The following is a 19,942-nucleotide window of genomic DNA, read 5'->3' on the forward strand; positions in this document are numbered from 1 at the left end:
GGTCCCACCGAGTTTGGGAAGTTATGTGTAACGGTTAGATTTTGTGTGGAGGCTATAAATACCCCTCCACCTCCTCTTCATTCGGGGAGAGAGCCATCAGAACAAACCTACACTTCCAACTTACTTTTTCTGAGAAAGAACCACCTACACTTGTGTTGAGACCAAGATATTCCATTCCTACCATATGAATCTTGATCTCTAGCCTTCCCCAAGTTGCTTTCCACTCAAATCTTCTTTCCACCAAATCCAAATCATGTGAGAGAGAGTTGAGTGTTGGGGAGACTACCATTTGAAGCACAAGAGCAAGGAGTTCATCATCAACACACCATTTGTTACTTCTTGGAGAGTGGTGTCTCCTAGATTGGCTAGGTGTCACTTGGGAGCCTCCGACAAGATTGTGGAGTTGAACCAAGGAGTTTGTAAGGGCAAGGAGATCGCCTACTTCGTGAAGATCTACCGCTAGTGAGGCAAGTCCTTCATGGGCGATGGCCATGGTGGGATAGACAAGGTTGCTTCTTCGTGGACCCTTCGTGGGTGGAGCCCTCCGTGGACTCGCGCAACCGTTACCCTTCGTGGGTTGAAGTCTCCATCAACGTGGATGTACGATAGCACCACCTATCGGAACCACGACAAAAACATCCGTGTCTCCAATTGCGTTTGAATCCTCCAAACCCTTCCCTTTACATTCTTGCAAGTTACATGCTTTACTTTCCGCTGCTCATATACTCTTTGCATGCTTGCTTGAATTGTGTTAAGATTGCTTGACTTGTCCAAAGTTGCTAAAATCTGCCAGGAACTAAAATTGGAAAAAGGCTAGACTTTTATTTGGTCAAGTAGTCTAATCACCCGCCCCTCTAGACATACTTTTGATCCTACAAGTGGTATCAGAGCTTTGGTCTCCATTTGCTTTGATTTTCATAGCTTTTGGAAGTCATAGCCTTGGTTTCGCAACCTAGGAGAGTATGGCGTCTAGCGAGGGAAATTACCACCGTAGAGGTCCTTACTTTGATGGCACTAATTTTGCTAGTTGGAAGCATAAGATGAAGATGCATTCTTGGACATAACCTCGCCGTTTGGGCTATTGTGTGTGTTGGCTTGCAAGGTGAATTCTTTGATGGGAGAGAACCGAACCATGAAGCTACCGCGGAAGAGTTGAAGATGCTACAATACAATGCTCAAGCTTGTGATATCCTCTTCAACGGATTGTGCCCCGAAGAATTCAACAAAATCAGCCGTCTTAAGAATGCAAAGGAAATTTGGGATACTTTGATTGATATGCACGAAGGTACCGACTCTGTCAAGGAATCCAGGTTGGATGTGCTTCAAAGTCAACTTGACAAGTTCAAAATGAAGGATGGTCAAGGTGTCGCTGAAATGTACTCTAGGCTTGCTCTTATCACAAATGAGATTGCCGGCTTAGGAAGTGAAGAGATGACCGACAAATTCATCATCAAGAAAATCCTAAGAGCCTTGGATGGAAAATATGATACCGTATGCACATTGATACAAATGATGCCAAATTACAAAGATCTCAAGCCAATGGAAGTCATTGAAAGAATTGTTGCTCATGAGATGTCACTCAAGGATAAGGAGGAGCTCCATAACAAGTCAAGTGGTGCTTACAAAGCCTCATGTGAAGCTCCCACATCATCAAGTGAGAAACAAACCTTCAATGAAGAATTGAGCCTAATGGTGAAGAACTTCAACAAGTTCTACAAGAGTAGAAGCAAAGAGAGAAGTTCCAAGTCAAGGTCCTACAATGACAAAATATCTTCTAGTCGAGAGCGAAACTGCTACAATTGTGGAAGACCCGGACACTATTCCAATGAGTGTACGACCCCCCACAAGAGAAGAGAAGATTCTCCCAAAAGAAGAAGTAGAAGAGAAGAATCACCATCGTGGGAGAGAAGGAGTATGGATGATCGTTATGAATGAAGACCCTCCCGGAGAAGCAAGGATTCGGAAAGGAAGGACAAGTCGTCAAGGAGCTACACAAAACGAAGACATCAAGCTCATGTTGGTGAATGGGTATCCGGCTCCGACTCCGACAGTCACTCTGAGAGAAGCTAACACTCCGACTCCGAATATACTCAAGATGAAGGATTTTGCCAGTCTAGCACTTGTGTCAACCAACTCCTACGACATATTTGATTCACCAAATGAAGGAATTGGAAGATGCTTCATGGCTAAAGGCCCAAATGTATCACACTCCGAGTATGTTGATTTCAATAGTGATGAAGATGACTTGTTAGGTGATGATGATTTACTTGTTGACAACTGTAGTGATGAATACTATGATGAAACGTCAATTAATCATGCTAATCAAGATGAAATGAATGACAATGATAAGGAGAAGATCGAGTCTCTAACTAAAGAACTAAACACTCTTAAGTTAGCTCATGAAACTATCTTAGGAGATCATCGAGAACTTTTAAGGACTCATGAGAAATTACGTTTTGAGAAGCTCAATCTTGAGCAAGAGCATGAGTTCTTAAAGGCAATCAATGATGATCTTCGCAAGAAAAGTTCTTCTTACATTGCCAAGCGTTTACTCTTATCCACTTACATGCCTCAAGTCAAGTCTAGTAACAAGAACAAGGATTCTTCTTCTAGTAGTAACAATAATCATGTTAAATCCAATATTGTTGCTTCTAGTAGTTCTCTTGATTCCACTAATGATTCTCTTAGCCAAGTTACACTTGAGAAAGAAAATAGCTTATTGAAGGGAATCATAGAGAAAGGTGTTTACAAGAGCCTTGCTGGGAGTAAGCAATTCGAGAAAATTGTACGCAAGCAAGGAAGGCACCAGAAGAATCAAGGTATTGGTTTTGAACAAAAGTTCAATGCCAATGGTTGAGTGGGAAGAAGATCAATACCCCAAGACGAAGTTTGTTCCTCAACAAGAGAAGTATGATCCTACTTCTTTCAAGGGGACACAAGCTCAAGATGATCTTCCACCACAAGACCACAAGGAAAAAGGCAAGGGCAAGCTTCAAGAGGAAATTGATGCATTTGAAGAAGCTCCTAAGGCCTTGGTCAAGTGGGTTCCCAAGACTACATCAAGTTCCACTTCATCAACTACAACTACAACTCCGAGGATTCCCATCAAGATGGTGTGGATCCCGAAGAAGAAGAACTAGAGAGTTCTTGAGGGTGACTCCGCCAACATACTTCACTCTTATCATTTTGGCAAGAACAAGTGCAATCAACTTCCACATCTTGCACTAGTTCAAGGAGTCACAAACCCTCTTGTTGGTAAGACAAGGGACAAGGTAACCTAATGCTTTCATGGACATCATATTGTGTGTGCATCACTCTATGTCTATGGATATCCTTGTTTGTTCCTTGTGGGACTAACCCGTGTAGGTATTGAAAGTGCAATTCACTCCAAAGGATAGCTCCGAATGATCTACATCAACTTAGAGCATCCACATCTTCAACACCTACATGAAGTCATCATCGACAAAACCCAAGGTTAGTTCATCCCTCTTAGGGGGGATCTCACATCTAGGGGGAGCTTTACTCTAAGAATTGAGCTAAAGCAACTCTAATGGTGTGAACACAACAACGCTTTATGTAAAAGTGGTAACCCCACTTGTGCTTAAATGATGAGTATGACCTACGATCAAATGTTCTCATTTGACTCCTAAGTCAATATACTCATATATAGATGACCTAGTCATCGCCAATTGCTTGATAGATGCTAGAATTGTTTGTGCATGCTTTGCCACATATTTCATTTGTCATTTTATTGTGTGAGCATGTTGGTTGCATAATTTACTCATTCGAGGACATCCACTTGTTGTTTTGATTGGTTGGTTTCTTTTTCTTTTGCCAAGTGGATGGACAAGAATGCCTAAGAGCCTTCTCTAGCTATCTATGCTTTTCTCGTCTCAAACTCTATTCATGCTGCATCACAAAGTTTGATCAAGTCAGATTCGAACCACTTTGTGTGAGGAGCACTCAGAGTCCCCGATTCGTCATAGACTTAAAAATCCAAAACTTCTTTGTGCGTTTTAGTCTGACCGATTCATCCATTTCGGTCATACCGAGATCACTAAGTCGATCTAGGTTTTCAATCTCGGTGCAACCGATTTGAACTTTTCGGTCACACCGAGTTTCAGTAACTGCTTGCAGTTATGAATCTCGGTGCCACCGAGTTGTTCCACTAGGTCACACCGACAGAGTCAGGCTATATATATCCGCTGCCCAAATTTGGGAAAACTTTTCGAACCTCTTCGCCCGCGCTTAGCCTGCTCTGCCTCCCTGGGTCTCCGGATCATCCTCCTCGTCGCCAGCCGCCTCCTATCGCTGGTCTCCGCCGCCGTCAACGGGATCGTCTCCGTCGTTGCCGCTGTAGCAAGTTCATTGCCGAAATAGGGTATGGACTTGATCTTTGTGCTGTTCTTACTCTGATTCCCCAGCACATTGCTTTGCCATGTATCTTGCCATGATTGAGATCATTCTATCCATCGAAAACACTCCGTAGTTTAGTCGTGAATTGAAAATTTAGGGTTAGGTCTCCGCCGAAACCATCTTGGACCGACCGAGTTGATGAAATCGGTTCCACCGGTTTGGCTCAGGCCATTGCACATGTGATTCTCGGTCTGACCGAGAATTGCAAATTGGTGTGACCGAGTTCAGCACTTTGTGAAACCCTAGCAGTCTCGGTGCCACCGAACTGTCACGACCGGTTTTCTAATAAAAATGTTTATTGAGAAACTAATCTTTTGAGTCCAGTATGAGAAAAATCCTCCTCACTGGTAGACAAATTCTTGATACAATAAGCCAGTAGCATAGAATATATTACAGGGTCGAGCTACGGTTGCTCAACCAAATTATTACAAGCACGCCAATAATTATACATAATGGCGGATATGACACTGTGGTGTGGAGGCATACTACTGACTCAAGGATAGGGTGGTGGTGGAAAATCACAGCGGGGAGTGAGATACATGACTCTAAAACTGGCATCTCATCGAGCGTCGAGGTGAGGCTCGATGAATTTATTTGGTAGCGGAAGCGGATATAATACAATGACCAAATCCAGGGTCGTACGAGACTGACTGGGATTCCTCTAGGCGTCGGACTCGCTATCAAATTCTTCATCCATGAGATCGCCTTCGTCAGCATCTGGCCAAATCAACAAGCCAGGTGAGTACTTTGAAAGTACTCGCAAGACAGTTCGGACATAAGATATAACAAATGCATGCATGGATGCGTCATGATTAATTTACCAATGCACATTCAAAATTTAACAAGCAAGGTAAGTAAAAAGGGAATCGGCGGTAGTCCGCCTGAAAACCCAACAAAAAGAAATAATAGGAAACCGATCGGGTGTCTAAAGCGACGCCTCGAAGGGTGAACAATTAAATAAAGATCATGCCGCAGTCGGGCGTCTAAGCGACACCACGTAAAGGGCTTAAACTGAAAATAAAAGACATGCGTGCCACAGTCAGACGTCGGGGCGACATCAGAGAAGGGCTTATATTGGAAGTAAATAACAGTACTGCCGCAGTCGGACGTCTGAGCGACATCGCAGAAAGGGCTTTTATTGAAAGTAAATAATAACAATGCCACAGTCGGACGTCTGAGCGACATCGCAGAAAGGGCTTTTATTCAAAGTAAATAATAACAATGCCATAGTCGGACGTCTGAGCGACATCGCAGAAAGGGCTTTTCTTCACAAGTAAATAATACTCATAATAAATATTCAATTCATGATAATAAACGGGTTAGTCCATCCACAGGAATAAACATTTAACTGGACTTAGCATTCATGTGATTCACCGGAGTCTTTGTCATCAAAACTGACATTTGTCGGGATAAGATAATACCGAACTTGGACATGGAATAGATGATTCAAATGAATATATGACTCTGCAGAGTTTGTACGAAAATTTTTCCCACAGCCAACGGATTTCCGTAGTCACGAAGGACTAGTTCCGTTTACGGTCTTTCGGAAGAAAACGCAGCTAGCCAGTACACACCCATCCTACCTCTTGATGCCAGGAATCACCCTAGACATCGTCCAAGAAAAACTTTTGAGACGGGGAGATCACAATCTCGAATAGCATGGGATCAAATTTATATACGCGCGCTCTAAGGGGTGCCCCCCTCTCGGTCCCAACCGGAAACACCCATGCCCCCTGACCGGATGACTGGCTTTAATCCAGGGCCATGGAACCATCATCACGGCCTCTCCTTTTGGTGTGTACCAAGAAAGCGGTTTGCAACTTACTAAGCCATATTCCTTGCGAAAAACATGTGGTAGTACAGGGAAGGGAAAATGGAAGGAACTGGACCGATACGGGTTGACGCTGAAGTCATATAGTCTGGCATAAGACTGGCATGCTACAACACTGCCATCTTACCCATCCTCATGCCAACACATGGCCATGCATACTCACATCCATCCACTTATGGATTTTCGAAACTCACTTGCCTCATCGTTGCATGTAACATGACATTCGTCGGTATGCTCATCAACATGCCATGAAACTACTTAATGCAAACATGCCAAAACAATCATCATATCAAAAGTTCAAACATGCTTGCCTGGTTCAGAGTAGTCAGAGCCTAGCTCGGTGAAGTTTGCGGTCCCGTCACCTCCTTCGGTATCTACGGTATAAAGAAAATATACGCGCTATCGTGAATACCGTGAGGTGCACAAAAATTTCTCCAAATATTTTTCAAATAAATCTGATAAAAAACTAGAAAAAATTTCAAAGAGGGCAGAAAAAGAATCAATCAAAAATTCCTTTCTGTTAAAAAGTTATAAGGGTTTTAACCCAAGGACCCATCTGTAATGAAACAGAAAACTTCCAGGGGCTAACTTATAAAAACAGAAAACGATTCAATTGAAAATACGCCGGCCCAGAGGGGTGACGTACTTTGGCAGAAGACGCCTTCAGAAAACGGTTTGTTTAAAAAGAACTGAGAGGCTGACGGGCGGGTCCCACCCGTCAGGTTTGAATTTTCAAACGGGGGACGAAGCTCGTCAGCGCCCGAGAGCCGCGGTGGTCGCCGGCGGCGATCCACGGCGAGGCAGGGAGATCAGAGAGTACCTCCATGTTCAGGGCGCCATTCTGCGTCTGTGGGAGGTGGTGGTGGTCGCCGGCGAGTACCACGTCGGCGGCGACGCTGGCTCCGGCGGACGGCGATTCGGGTGGTTGTGGACCTCGTCGGAGAGAGCTGTGAAGATCAAATTGGAGTGGGGGTTAGACTCTTAGTTGCTCGAGAGGGTTGCTGACGAAGTTGGGGCGCCGGAGACGGCCTCACCGGAGCGAATCGAGGTGTAGGCCGAGGCGGAACGGGGCGGCCGGAGTCAGGGAAGAAGGGCCCCTCGAGGCTCCTCCAGTGGCCAGGCAGGGTCTAGTGAGATGGTGGAGTTGTGCGGGGGCGAGAGCAGGCTCGGGGGTGCTATATATAGCCGGCCCGAGTCGGTTGCCGCGAACGAATAAGTCCGGCGAGGTGATTACGGCGGTGTCGTGGTTGCATGGGAGGGTTTTGAGGTTGAGCGTCGTCGTGGGCATTCCCTGGTTCCGTTTAGGTGCTAACCGCGTCGGGATTTGGTTGCTTAGGGGGAGCTCGACGGAACGGGGCGGCGCGGGCCCGTCGGTGGCAGGGAGCACGCTCTGTGCGTGGCGCGCCACGGCGACGGTGCCGCATGCGTGTGCTGGCAAGGAGATGGCCATGCGGAGCTACCAGGAGGATTGGGCGGCGCCGAACGGCGTTGAGCCGCCGTTCTGCTCCCTGTCGGCCGTTACGGTGGTTCGGCCGCCGCAAGACATGCCGGCGCAGGCGGGCCAGGGTGCCACCGACGCCAGGAAGGCGCCAAGCGCGCGTGTGGAGCTCCGGACAAGCAGGCCAGGCGGCGAGCAATGTGCCAAGGGCACTGTGGACATGTGACTGAATTTCTGACGAAGATCGACACTGAAACTCTGAACTTAACTGAAGATGAACAGAAACAGTGCATGCAAGGTGTTCGACAGAATGATCTAGGCATGTAGGGATTTTTCCTTGAGTTGAAACTTGGTGGGGTGGCCTCTCATTGCACCAGGGGGCTGCCTGAATTTTTGTGGAATTTTTGGAGCAGAGGAGATATGAATTTCACCAAATTTGGCAATTCTGGTCCAAACTTGCAGAGACTGAAATTTGAAAAATTTGAAAAGAGGGAGAGTGGATCAAGATGGTTCTGGGTTGTGGATGCTAAGGACAATCCAGAGGAGTTGGTTTGAGATAAAAACTCAAAGGCAATGAGGTACTTGCTTTGAAAATTACTTAGGCTCATAATGAAAGACAAAATTGTTTTGGGAGATAAAATAATTGAAATAAAATCCAAAACTTGTTTGGACTTGTTGAGACAGAGAATTTAGATTGTTGAAAGGTGGAGGGAGGGATTTTGAGAAGATTTACTATAGGAGACATGGTAAAACCATGGGTGGTTTTCAAGATAAGAGAAACCTCAAAATTCATAGAGTTCTTTTTATAAGAAAAAGAATAATTTCCAAAAATATACTTTGAGGAGGGAACCATCAGAGAAAGAGTTTTAAATGATCAAACACCATAGTTTGAAGAAGATACAAAAAAAATCCTTGCCAAAGAAGTTTTTAAGAGGAAGGTTTTCTGGAAAAAATTTAAATGGCCTCTTTTCAAAAACCAACAAAGTTTTTGCTGAAAACCAAATAAAAATTTTGGAGAGTCACAACACCTACCCCCTTAGGAAAAATCTCGTCCCCGAGATTTCAGCTGATCCTTAAATAAGTATGGATGCCCTGTCCGAAGGAAATCCTCCCTTTCCCAGGTTGCTTCACTTTCGGGGTGGTTGCTCCACTGAACTTTGAAAAACTTGATGGTTTTCTGTCGGGTCCTCCTTTCAGACTCCTCTAATAATTTTACTGGACATTCCCGATAGGTGAGGTCTGGCTGCACGTCAATGTTCTCATGGGATACTTGTTTCTCTAGGTTGCTTACGCACTTCCTCAATTGCGAGACATGGAACACGTCGTGGACATCGGATAATTCTTCGGGTAAGTCTAGCTGGTAGGCTACAGTGCCTCTTCGTGCCACTATACAGAATGGTCCGATGAATCTTGGTGCTAGCTTTCCTTTAACCTTGAATCGTTGCAGGCCCCTCATAGGGGACACTCGTAGGTACACATATTCACCGGGTTCAAAGCTGACTTCACGGTGCTTCTGGTCGTAATAGCTCTTTTGTCGACTTTGAGCTGCCTTGAGTCGTTCCCTGATTAGCTTGACTTTTTCCGGGTCTACGGCAATACCTTCTTGGGTCAGTATGTGGCCCAGAAACCCTACTTGTTTTAGCCAAAATTCACACTTGCTGAACTTGGCGTACAATTGGTGTTTCCTGAGTTCTCCTAGCACAATCCTGAGATGTTCCGCGTGCTCTTCTGGTGTCTTGGAGTATACCAGAATATCGTCGATGAATACCACAACGAACTTGTCCATAAACTTCATAAATACTTTGTTCATGAGGTGAACAAAATATGCGGGGGCGTTCGTTAATCCAAATGGCATTACTGTGAACTCATATAGTCCATATCTGGAGGTGAAGGCTGTTTTGGGGATATCTTCTGTTCACACTTTTGATTGATGGTATCCTGACCTTAAGTCAATTTTTGAGAATACCTTGGCCTGAGCGAGTTGATCAAACAAATCATTTATCCGGGGCATCGGGTATTTGTTCTTGACTGTGACCATGTTAAGTGCTCGGTAGTCTATGCACAATCTCAGTGTTCCATCCTTCTTTTTGGCAAATAAAATTGGTGATCCCCAAGGTGAGGAGCTGGCTCGAATGTATCCCTTGTCCAGCAATTCCTTTATTTGTTTCTTCAACTCAATCAACTCGGATGGTGCCATTCTGTATGGTTTCTTGTATATGGGGGTGGTTCCTGGTGCTAGCTCAATGTTGAATTCTATCTCTCGGTCTGGTGGCATGCCTGGTAGTTCTTCGGGGAATACGTCTGGAAATTCACACACTACTGGAACCTTGTTTAGCTCAGAAACGTCCACCTTATTCAATCTCGGTTGCCGGGGTATTTTTCTTTCTTTGGCTGACACTCTTATTGTCTTCCCGTGGTGGTGTGTGAGAATTACGGTCCGGTTGAAACAGTCAATAAAACCTTTGTTGGTGGTTAACCAGTCCATCCCTAGGATGACATCCAGTCCTTTATTTTCCAATACAATAAGATTGGCGTGAAACTTAAATCCTTCGAACTCAATAACCACATCTTGACAGTAACTCTGAGTAACTTGCTCAATCCCAGGGACTTGATGATCATGGATTTTTCCAAGGGAAACATCGAAAAATTATTTTGCAAAGCAAAACTTTTCGAGATGAATGAGTGAGAAGCTCCAGAATCAAACAAAACCATGGTAGGTATTGTGTTGACAGGAAACGTACCGAGTACGATATCCGGGGCGTTCTGTGCTTCTTCTTTGGTCACGTGGTTCAGATGACCCTTCCTGTGGTTGTTGTTGGGGTTGAAATTGTTTCGCTTGGGTGCTGAATTATTGCCACCGTTGTTCGGCTTTGGGGTCGAGTTCCTTGGCTTGGGGCACTGCTTGGCATAGTGCCCTTCCTCTCCACAAGCGTAGCAAGTAACGCCTGGGCGATATGTGAACTCCTTGTCCCTTGTATGGAAATTCTTGGTTGGGCGTGAGATGTTTGTCGTAGGTTTGTGTGTCCCACCTTTCTGAAAATCTGTCTTGCTTCGGTGGTTGCGCGCAAGAGTAGTCTGGTCTCTTTTTCGCTTGCGGAAATCCTCCAAGCTACGTCTCTCATTTTCCAGAGTAATGGCTTTGTCCACTAGTGTCTTAAAATCTGGAAAAGTGTGCACGACCAGTTGGCATTTAAGCGCGGGCGCCAGACCGTCAAGGAATTTCTCCATCTTCTTGCTTTCAGTCATACGCTCTTCATTGGCGTAGCGAGACAATAGAGTAAATTGACCGTTGTAATCTGACACTGTCATGTTCCTTTGTTTGAGGTCATCAAACTCTCTCTTCTTGATTATAATACTCTTGGGAATGTGTGCACCACGGAAACCTTCCTTGAAATCATCCCAGGTTATATCATTTTCGTTGGGGTGCATGTGCAGAAAATTCTCCCACCATGATGCAGCTGCTCCTGTGAGATAGTGTGGGGCATATAGTACCTTCTCGGGGTCTGAACATTTTGCAATAATTAATTTTCTCTCCATATCTCGAAGCCAATCCTCGTCTTCAAGAGGCTTGTCAGTATGAGAAAATGTTTGGGGACGTGTCTTCTGTAGCTCAGATAACTTGGAATGCTGCTGATACTGTCCATGGTGATTTCCCATGTTGATGACTTGGTTCATCATTTCCCGATGTTGTTGCTGACTCTGCTCATAAAGGCGGCACATTTGGGAAAATGCCGTTTCACTGACCGGTTGACTCGACTGCTCTTGTGCGAAATTGTTGCCTGGTTGAGTGTCATAATTTTCCTCTGGTGGAGTTGGCATGGAGCGAGTCCAAGGACGAGACATTTTTCACTCTGGGGATATATTTTGTAAAACCCATAAGAAAAGCGAAAAGGGTCGCAAAAATAATTCCATAAATGCACAAGGTTGGCAAATAATTTAAATGACCAAGATCACTCAAGAAAAACAAATCAATTTGCGCACGGAGAAGGACTGCTCATTACATATCTTACACGCGGGCGGTAATTATACAATACATCACTCAGGATATGCGCACATAATCCTGACATGTTATTTAGGCTAGTGCACTTCTCCCAGTTCCTACATGATGCGCAAACAAGCTACTTCCCATATCTTACACGGCGGTACATCGCATGACGGCTAAGCGTACTTAGTCGGAGATGTTGACGATCTCCTTTGCCCTGCCGAGGGTGAGGCGTAGCGAGGCTGGGGACTCGACTTCCTCCTCGCTAATAGGCTCCAGACGTGTAGCGCTGCGCCGAGTAGATGTAGCGCGTGCCAGGGGCGGAACCACACGAATTAACTCTTATGCTAATAACCGATTAGCGATCGCACCTAGTGGCTTCCTACAGTCAGCCTGGCTCTGGTACCAAGCTTGTCACGACCGGTTTTCCAATAAAAATGTTTATTGAGAAACCAATCTTTTGAGTCCAGTATGAGAAAAATCCTCCTCACTGGTAGACAAATTCTTGATACAATAAGCCAGTAGCATAAAATATATTACAGGGTCGAGCTACGGTTGCTCAACCAAATTATTACAAGCACGCCAATAATTATACATAATGGCGGATATGAAACAGTGGTGTGGAGGCATACTACTGACTCGAGGATAGGGTGGTGGTGGAAAATCACAGCGGGGAGTGAGATACATGACTCTAAAACTGGCATCTCATCGAGCGTCGAGGTGAGGCTCGATGAATTTATTTGGTAGCGGAAGCGGATATAATACAGTGACCAAATCCAGGGTCGTACGAGACTGACTGGGATTCCTCTAGGCGTCGGACTCGATATCAAATTCTTCATCCATGAGATCGCCTTCATCAGCATCTGGCCAAATCAACAAGCCAGGTGAGTACTTTGAAAGTACTCGCAAGACAGTTTGGACGTAATATATAACAAATGCATGCATGGATGCGTCATGATTAATTTACCAATGCACATTCAAAATTTAGCAAGCAAGGTAAGTAAAAAGGGAATCGGCGGTAGTCCGCCTGAAAACCCAACAAAAAGAAATAATAGGAAACCGATCGGGTGTCTGAAGCGACGCCTCGAAAGGTGAACAATTAAATAAAGATCATGCCGCAGTCGGGCGTCTAAGCGACACCACGTAAAGGGCTTAAACTGGAAATAAAAGACATGCGTGCCACAGTCAGACGTCGGGGCGACATCACAGAAAGGGCTTATATTGGAAGTAAATAACAGTACTGCCGCAGTCGGACGTCTGAGCGACATCGCAGAAAGGGCTTTTTATTGAAAGTAAATAATAACAATGCCACAGTCGGACGTCTGAGCGACATCGCAGAAAGGGCTTTTATTGGAAGTAAATAATAACAATGCCACAGTCGGACGTATGAGCGACATCGCAGAAAGGGCTTTTATTGAAAGTAAATAATAACAATGCCACAGTCGGACGTCTGAGCGACATCGCAGAAAGGGCTTTTATTGAAAGTAAATAATAACAATGCCACAGTCGGACGTCTGAGCGACATCGCAGAAAGGGATTTTATTCACAAGTAAATAATACTCATAATAAATATTCAATTCATGATAATAAACGGGTTAGTCCATCCACAGGAATAAACATTTAACCGGACTTAGCATTCATGTGATTCACCGGAGTCTCTGTCATCAATACTGACATTTGTCAGGATAAGATAATACCGAACTTGGACATGGAATAGATGATTCAAAGGAATATATGACTCTGCAGAGTTTGTACGAAAATTTTTCCCACAGCCAACGGATTTCCGTAGTCACGAAGGACTAGTTCCGTTTACGGTCTTTCGGAAGAAAACACAGCTAGCCAGTACACACCCATCCTACCTCTTGATGCCAGGAATCACCCTAGACATCGTCCAAGAAAAACTTTTGAGACGGGGAGATCACAATCTTGAATAGCATGGGATCAAATTTATATACGCGCGCTCTAAGGGGTGCCCCCCTCTCGGTCCCAACCGGAAACACCCATGCCCCCTGACCGGATGACTGGCTTTAATCCAGGGCCATGGAACCATCATCACGGCCTCTCCTTTTGGTGTGTACCAAGAAAGCGGTTTGCAACTTACTAAGCCATATTCCTTGCGGAAAACATGTGGTAGTACAGGGAAGGGAAAATGGAAGGAACTGGACCGATACGGGTTGACGCTGAAGTCATATAGTCTGGCATAAGACTGGCATGCTACAACACTGCCATCTTACCCATCCTCATGCCAACACATGGCCATGCATACTCACATCCATCCACTTATGGATTTTCGAAACTCACTTGCCTCATCGTTGCATGTAACATGACATTCGTCGGTATGCTCATCAACATGCCATGAAACTACTTAATGCAAACATGCCAAAACAATCATCATATCAAAAGTTCAAACATGCTTGCCTGGTTCAGAGTAGTCGGAGCCTAGCTCGGTGAAGTTTGCGGTCCCGTCACCTCCTTCGGTATCTACGGTATAAAGAAAATATACGCGCTATCGTGAATACCGTGAGATGCACAAAAATTTCTCCAAATATTTTTCAAATAAATCTGATAAAAAACTAGAAAAAATTTCAAAGAGGACAGAAAAAGAATCAATCAAAAATTCCTTTCTGTTAAAAAGTTATAAGGGTTTTAACCCAAGGACCCATCTGTAATGAAACAGAAAACTTCCAGGGGCTAACTTATAAAAACAGAAAACGATTCGATTGAAAATACGCCGGCCCAGAGGGGTGACATACTTTGGCAGAAGACGCCTTCAGAAAACGGTTCGTTTAAAAAGAACTGAGAGGCTGACGGGCGGGTCCCACCCGTCAGGTTTGAATTTTCAAACGGGGGACGAAGCTCGTCAGCGCCCGAGAGCCGCGGTGGTCGCCGGCGGCGATCCACGACGAGGCAGGGAGATCGGAGAGTACCTCCGTGTTCAGGGCGCCATTCCGCGTCTGTGGGAGGTGGTGGTGGTCGCCGGCGAGTACCACATCGGCGGCGACGCTGGCTCCGGCGGACGGCGATTCGGGTGGTTGTGGACCTCGTCAGAGAGAGCTGTGAAGATCAAATTGGAGTGGGGGTTAGACTCTTAGTTGCTCGAGAGGGTTGCTGACGAAGTTGGGGCGCCGGAGACGGCCTCACCGGAGCGAATCGAGGTGTAGGCCGAGGCGGAACGGGGCGGCCGGAGTCGGGGAAGAAGGGCCCCTCGAGGCTCCTCCAGTGGCCAGTCAGGGTCTAGTGAGATGGTGGAGTTGTGCGGGGGCGAGAGCAGGCTCGGGGTTGGCCCGAGTCGGTTGCCGCGAACGAATAAGTCCGGCGAGGTGATTACGGCGGTGCCGTGGTTGCACGGGAGGGTTTTGAGGTTGAGCGTCGTCGTGGGCGTTCCCTGGTTCCATTTAGGTGCTAACCGCGTCGGGATTTGGTTGCTTAGGGGGAGCTCGATGGAACAGGGCGGCGCGGGCCCGTCGGCGGCAGGGAGCACGCTCTGTGCGTGCCGCGCCACGGCGACGGTGCCGCATGCGTGCGCTGGCAAGGAGATGGCCACGCGGAGCTACCAGGAGGATTGGGCGGCACCGAACGGCGTTGAGCCGCCGTTCTGCTCCCTGTCGGCCGTTATGGTGGTTCGGCCGCCGCAAGACACGCCGGCGCAGGCGGGCCAGGGTGCCACCGACGCCAGGAAGGCGCCAAGCGCGCGTGTGGAGCTCCGGACAAGCAGGCCAGGCGGCGAGCAATGTGCCAAGGGCACTGTGGACATGTGACTGAATTTCTGACGAAGATCGACACTGAAACTCTGAACTTAACTGAAGATGAACAGAAACAGTGCATGCAAGGTGTTTGACAGAATGATCTAGGCATGTAGGGATTTTTCCTTGAGTTGAAACTTGGTGGGGTGGCCTCTCATTGCACCAGGGGGCTGCCTGAATTTTTGTGGAATTTTTGGAGCAGAGGAGATATGAATTTCACCAAATTTGGCAATTCTGGTCCAAACTTGCAGAGACTGAAATTTGAAAAATTTGAAAAGAGGGAGAGTGGATCAAGATGGTTCTGGGTTGTGGATGCTAAGGACAATCCAGAGGAGTTGGTTTGAGATAAAAACTCAAAGGCAATGAGGTACTTGCTTTGAAAATTACTTAGGCTCATAATGAAAGACAGAATTGTTTTGGGAGATAAAATAATTGAAATAAAATCCAAAACTTGTTTGGACTTGTTGAGACAGAGAATTTAGATTGTTGAAAGGTGGAGGGAGGGATTTTGAGAAGATTTACTATAGGAGACATGGTAAAACTATGGGTGGTTTTCAAGATAAGAAAAACCTCAAAATTCATAGAGTTCTTTTTATAAGAAAAAGAATAATTTCCAAAAATATACTTTGAGGAGGGAACCATCAGAGAAAGAGTTTTAAATGATCAAACACCATAGTTTGAAGAAGATAAAAAAAATCCTTGCCAAAGAAGTTTTTTGGAGGAAGGTTTTCTGGAAAAAATTTAAATGGCCTCTTTTCAAAAACCAACAAAGTTTTTGCTGAAAACCAAATAAAAATTTTGGAGTGTCACACGAACTGTGACTCGGTCTGACCAAGTTCACTAGTTTAGGTTCCAAAAACTGCTTCGGTATCACCGAGTTTACAAATTGGTAGATCCAAAATGCTTTCTGTGGAAAACTAAAACTAAGTTTTTAATTCATTCTTTTGCAAAAACCTCTGCACTTTGTGATGCTCATCCACTCTACCTCATCTATAATCTGTTCACAGGGTCTGCTGTCAGTGTTTGCATCATGTCAGATCAGAGTGACAGTCAGAACAAGTCAGAGGAACAGGTTCACTTGAGTGAGGGCACTAGTCCCTCTAGCAGCTTAGATGATGGCAGCAGGAGCACACCAAGCAATCTGCCAAAGGCTGTCACCAGGGCCAGCAAGAAAAGAACCTCAGAGTCAGAGGATGAGGACTATGTGGCTGAGGAGGAAGAAGCCACCTCAAAGAGGAAAGTCCTGAAAAAGGAATATGGCACAGCTGCTGCCACTAAGCCAAGGATGAAGCAAAAGGTTCCTGCCAAGAGAGCTCCAATGTCAAAAGCCAGAACATCTACTCAAGAGACTTTGGGATCTGCACCCCAAGAGTAGGCTGTGGCAGAAAAGAAAAGAAAGGAAAGGGTCAAGAAGACCACTGCCAGAATGCTTGGGAGATCTTCAATAATGAAAGACTCTGAAGAAGAGGAAGAGGAAGAGGATGCAGCACCAGCACCTAAAGCTCAGAAGCTTATGGGAGATGCCATAAGATCAGGGGCTGCTCCATCTAAGCCCAAAGGAACTTCTAAGCCAGCTGCTCCAAAACCCAAAACTGCACCCAAGAGGAGCACCAGGAACATCCCGGCAGCAGAGAAGAACAAGGCCCCAATGCCTGAAGCTGCAATGGAAGAAGATGATGATTCTGTTGTCTTGAGGAAATTGAAGCCAAAAATTCCAGACCACAATGATGCTCATCCAGTTGCAGAGAACATGAAAGTCGGGAAGGACTTTGTTCTAAGGCTATGGAGAGAGTCTGATCCATATGCCACCAGGAGAAGGACTGACGTGGACTACAGGTTCCATACAAAGGAACAACGGGACTTATATGAGACTATCTTGCTTGACAAGAAGCCCATAGTGTGTGACATGAGATGGGTCGATTGGACATTAATTGAGGAGAATGAGGATCACTTCCATGGTGTATATGACAGCTTCAAGGCTTGTGGAGTTGATGAGTTTGTGGCTCAGAAGCTCACAAAGTGGAATGATGAGCTCATCATGCAGTTCTACTCCACAGCTCACTTCTACCCAGATGGAAGGATTGTCTGGATGTCTGAAGGTACTAGGTACCAGTCAACAGTTGCAGAATGGGCTAAGTTGATCAATGCCCCAGAAGAGAGTGAAGATGACTTGGATGTCTATGCCAAGAAGAAGAAGGATCATAACACGATGGCACGCATGTACAAGGAGATCCCAGATGCTGCTCTTGAGACACACAAGTTTGGATTAGTACATTACCTTCTGTCAGGCTTGCCAACAATCAACTGGATCCTCAGGCACACTCTCTTGCCAAAGTCAGGTGATCACAAGATGATCAGAGGCCATGCAATTAACTTGCTTCACATCTTTGATGTCCCACAGAAGTTCAAAGTCATGAGCCTAATTGTGGAAACCATAAAGAGGACAACTGCAGATCAGAAGAGGAGTTGTGGATATGCCCCACGGATCCAGGAGCTGATTAACTCCAAGATGGGCACTGGCACATATCTGCTGGACAAGGAGCACCTGCCCATCTACCTAGACTTTGAGTACAACACTGTGGTGATGGATGAAAATGAACCATGTTCTGTGCACGCACAAGCCAAGAAGGAGAAGGCAAGGGCTGAAAAGGCTGCAAAGATGCCAACCACTGAAGAGCACGCATGAACAGCTTGGCTACTTGATTGCCTCAACTCTGAGGATTGAGAAGGGATTGGCTACCCTGACTCAAAACCAGGAGAGCTTGGAGAGGATCGTGGAGCAGAAGTTCTATGACCTAGATGTGAAGGTCACTGAGATCCAGTCAGTCGTTGAGCAACTCCAGGATGAAGTGCAGGAGAAGAAGGGCAAGACAACCACTGATGCTTTTGCTAGAGTGCCCAAAGGTCAGAGGTCTGCTGCAGTGCATGTTCCAGACACCAGAGCAACTTCATCTACACCAGCTACAGCTTCAGTGCCACCAGCTCCAGCACCTACTCCACCCGCTCCATCTACATCAACTCATGCCTTCGTCCTTGGAGTTCTGTCTACACCACCACCTGAAGACCAAGCCTGAGAGTCGATTTAGCACTATGCATTTTTTATGAAGTTTTTGGTAACTTGTTGCCAAAGGGGGATAAAATGTATAGATCATAGGCTTCGAGAGAGAGCGTTTCTTTTTATTCTCTCTTTTTATTTGGTGGTTAAACTTTGTTTATTTTCTTGGTTGAGATACTTTATGCCTTTGTGATACTTGGATGATCATGTGTTTGATCATATGCTACCTTAATGCTTGTTGGATGACATTATCCTTTTTATGTGATCACTCACTTTGCTTGGTGATGAGTGCATGTATTTTAATTATTATCATTTTGAGCGCTCCACCAAGATGTATGTGACATGGAAGAGTAACACATGATCCTAACTCTTTGTGCATTTGTAGTCCAAAGCAAATCTTAAACTATGCACAAACTTAGGGGGAGCTCTTGCTTTTCACATACTTCTCAAAGCGACAATGTTTTTCACTCTTATTACATTTGTCGAAGCTTTGATCTATATGTTGTCATCAATTACCAAAAGGGGGGGAGATTGAAAGTGCAACTATCCCTAGGTGGTTTTGGTAATTCCTAACAACATATAGCTCATTGAGCTAATGCTATTTGAAGATTAATATCTCAGGAAAGCTCAATGATTGGCATGGCATGGATGAGAAAAGTGGACCCCTCAAAATGCTAAGGACGAAGGATTGGCTCAAGCTCAAAGCTCAAGACTCTACATTTTCTATTTTAGTGATCCAAGATCACATTGAGTCTATAGGAAAAGCCAATACTATCAAGGAGGGATGAGGTGTTGCTTAATGAGGTTCTTGCTCAAAATTCTTAGTGATATGCTCCAAAACCCTCAACTACTTTCTCACATCCACATATGACCTAAACCAAAAGTCAAACTCAGCCCCACCGATTTTTCCTATCCGACGCCACCGAGTTTCAAATGTCTTAGCCACTGCCACAAACCCTAGGAAAAACGGTCTCACTGATAGGGATCTCGGTCTCACCAAGATGGGGTTGTAATCTCTCTGTTTTCCTTCGTAACGTTTCGGTATCACCGAGATGAGTGATCGGTCCCACCGAGATTGCAATGTAAACTCTCTGTTTTGCCTTCATGACATATCGGTCTCACCGAAATGAGCGATCGGTCTCACCGAGTTTACCTGACCAACTCTCTGGTTAGCTTATTACCAAAATCGGTCTCACCGAGTTTGTGTAATCGGTCTCACCGAGATTACGTTATGCCCTAACCCTAATCATATCGGTCCTACCGAGTTGCATGTCGGTCCCACCGAAAATGCTAACGGTCACTAGCTTTGCTAAATCGGTCAGACCGAGTTTAACCATTCGGTCCCACTGAGTTTGGGAAGTTATGTGTACCGGTTAGATTTTGTGTGGAGGCTATAAATACCCCTCCACCTCCTCTTCATTCGGGGAGAGAGCCATCAGAACAAACCTACACTTCCAACTTACTTTTTCTGAGAAAG

The sequence above is a fragment of the Triticum urartu genome, chromosome 7A (genome assembly GCF_056163025.1).
Source record: "Triticum urartu cultivar PI428250 chromosome 7A, HENAU_Tu73, whole genome shotgun sequence".
NCBI lineage: Eukaryota > Viridiplantae > Streptophyta > Magnoliopsida > Poales > Poaceae > Triticum > Triticum urartu.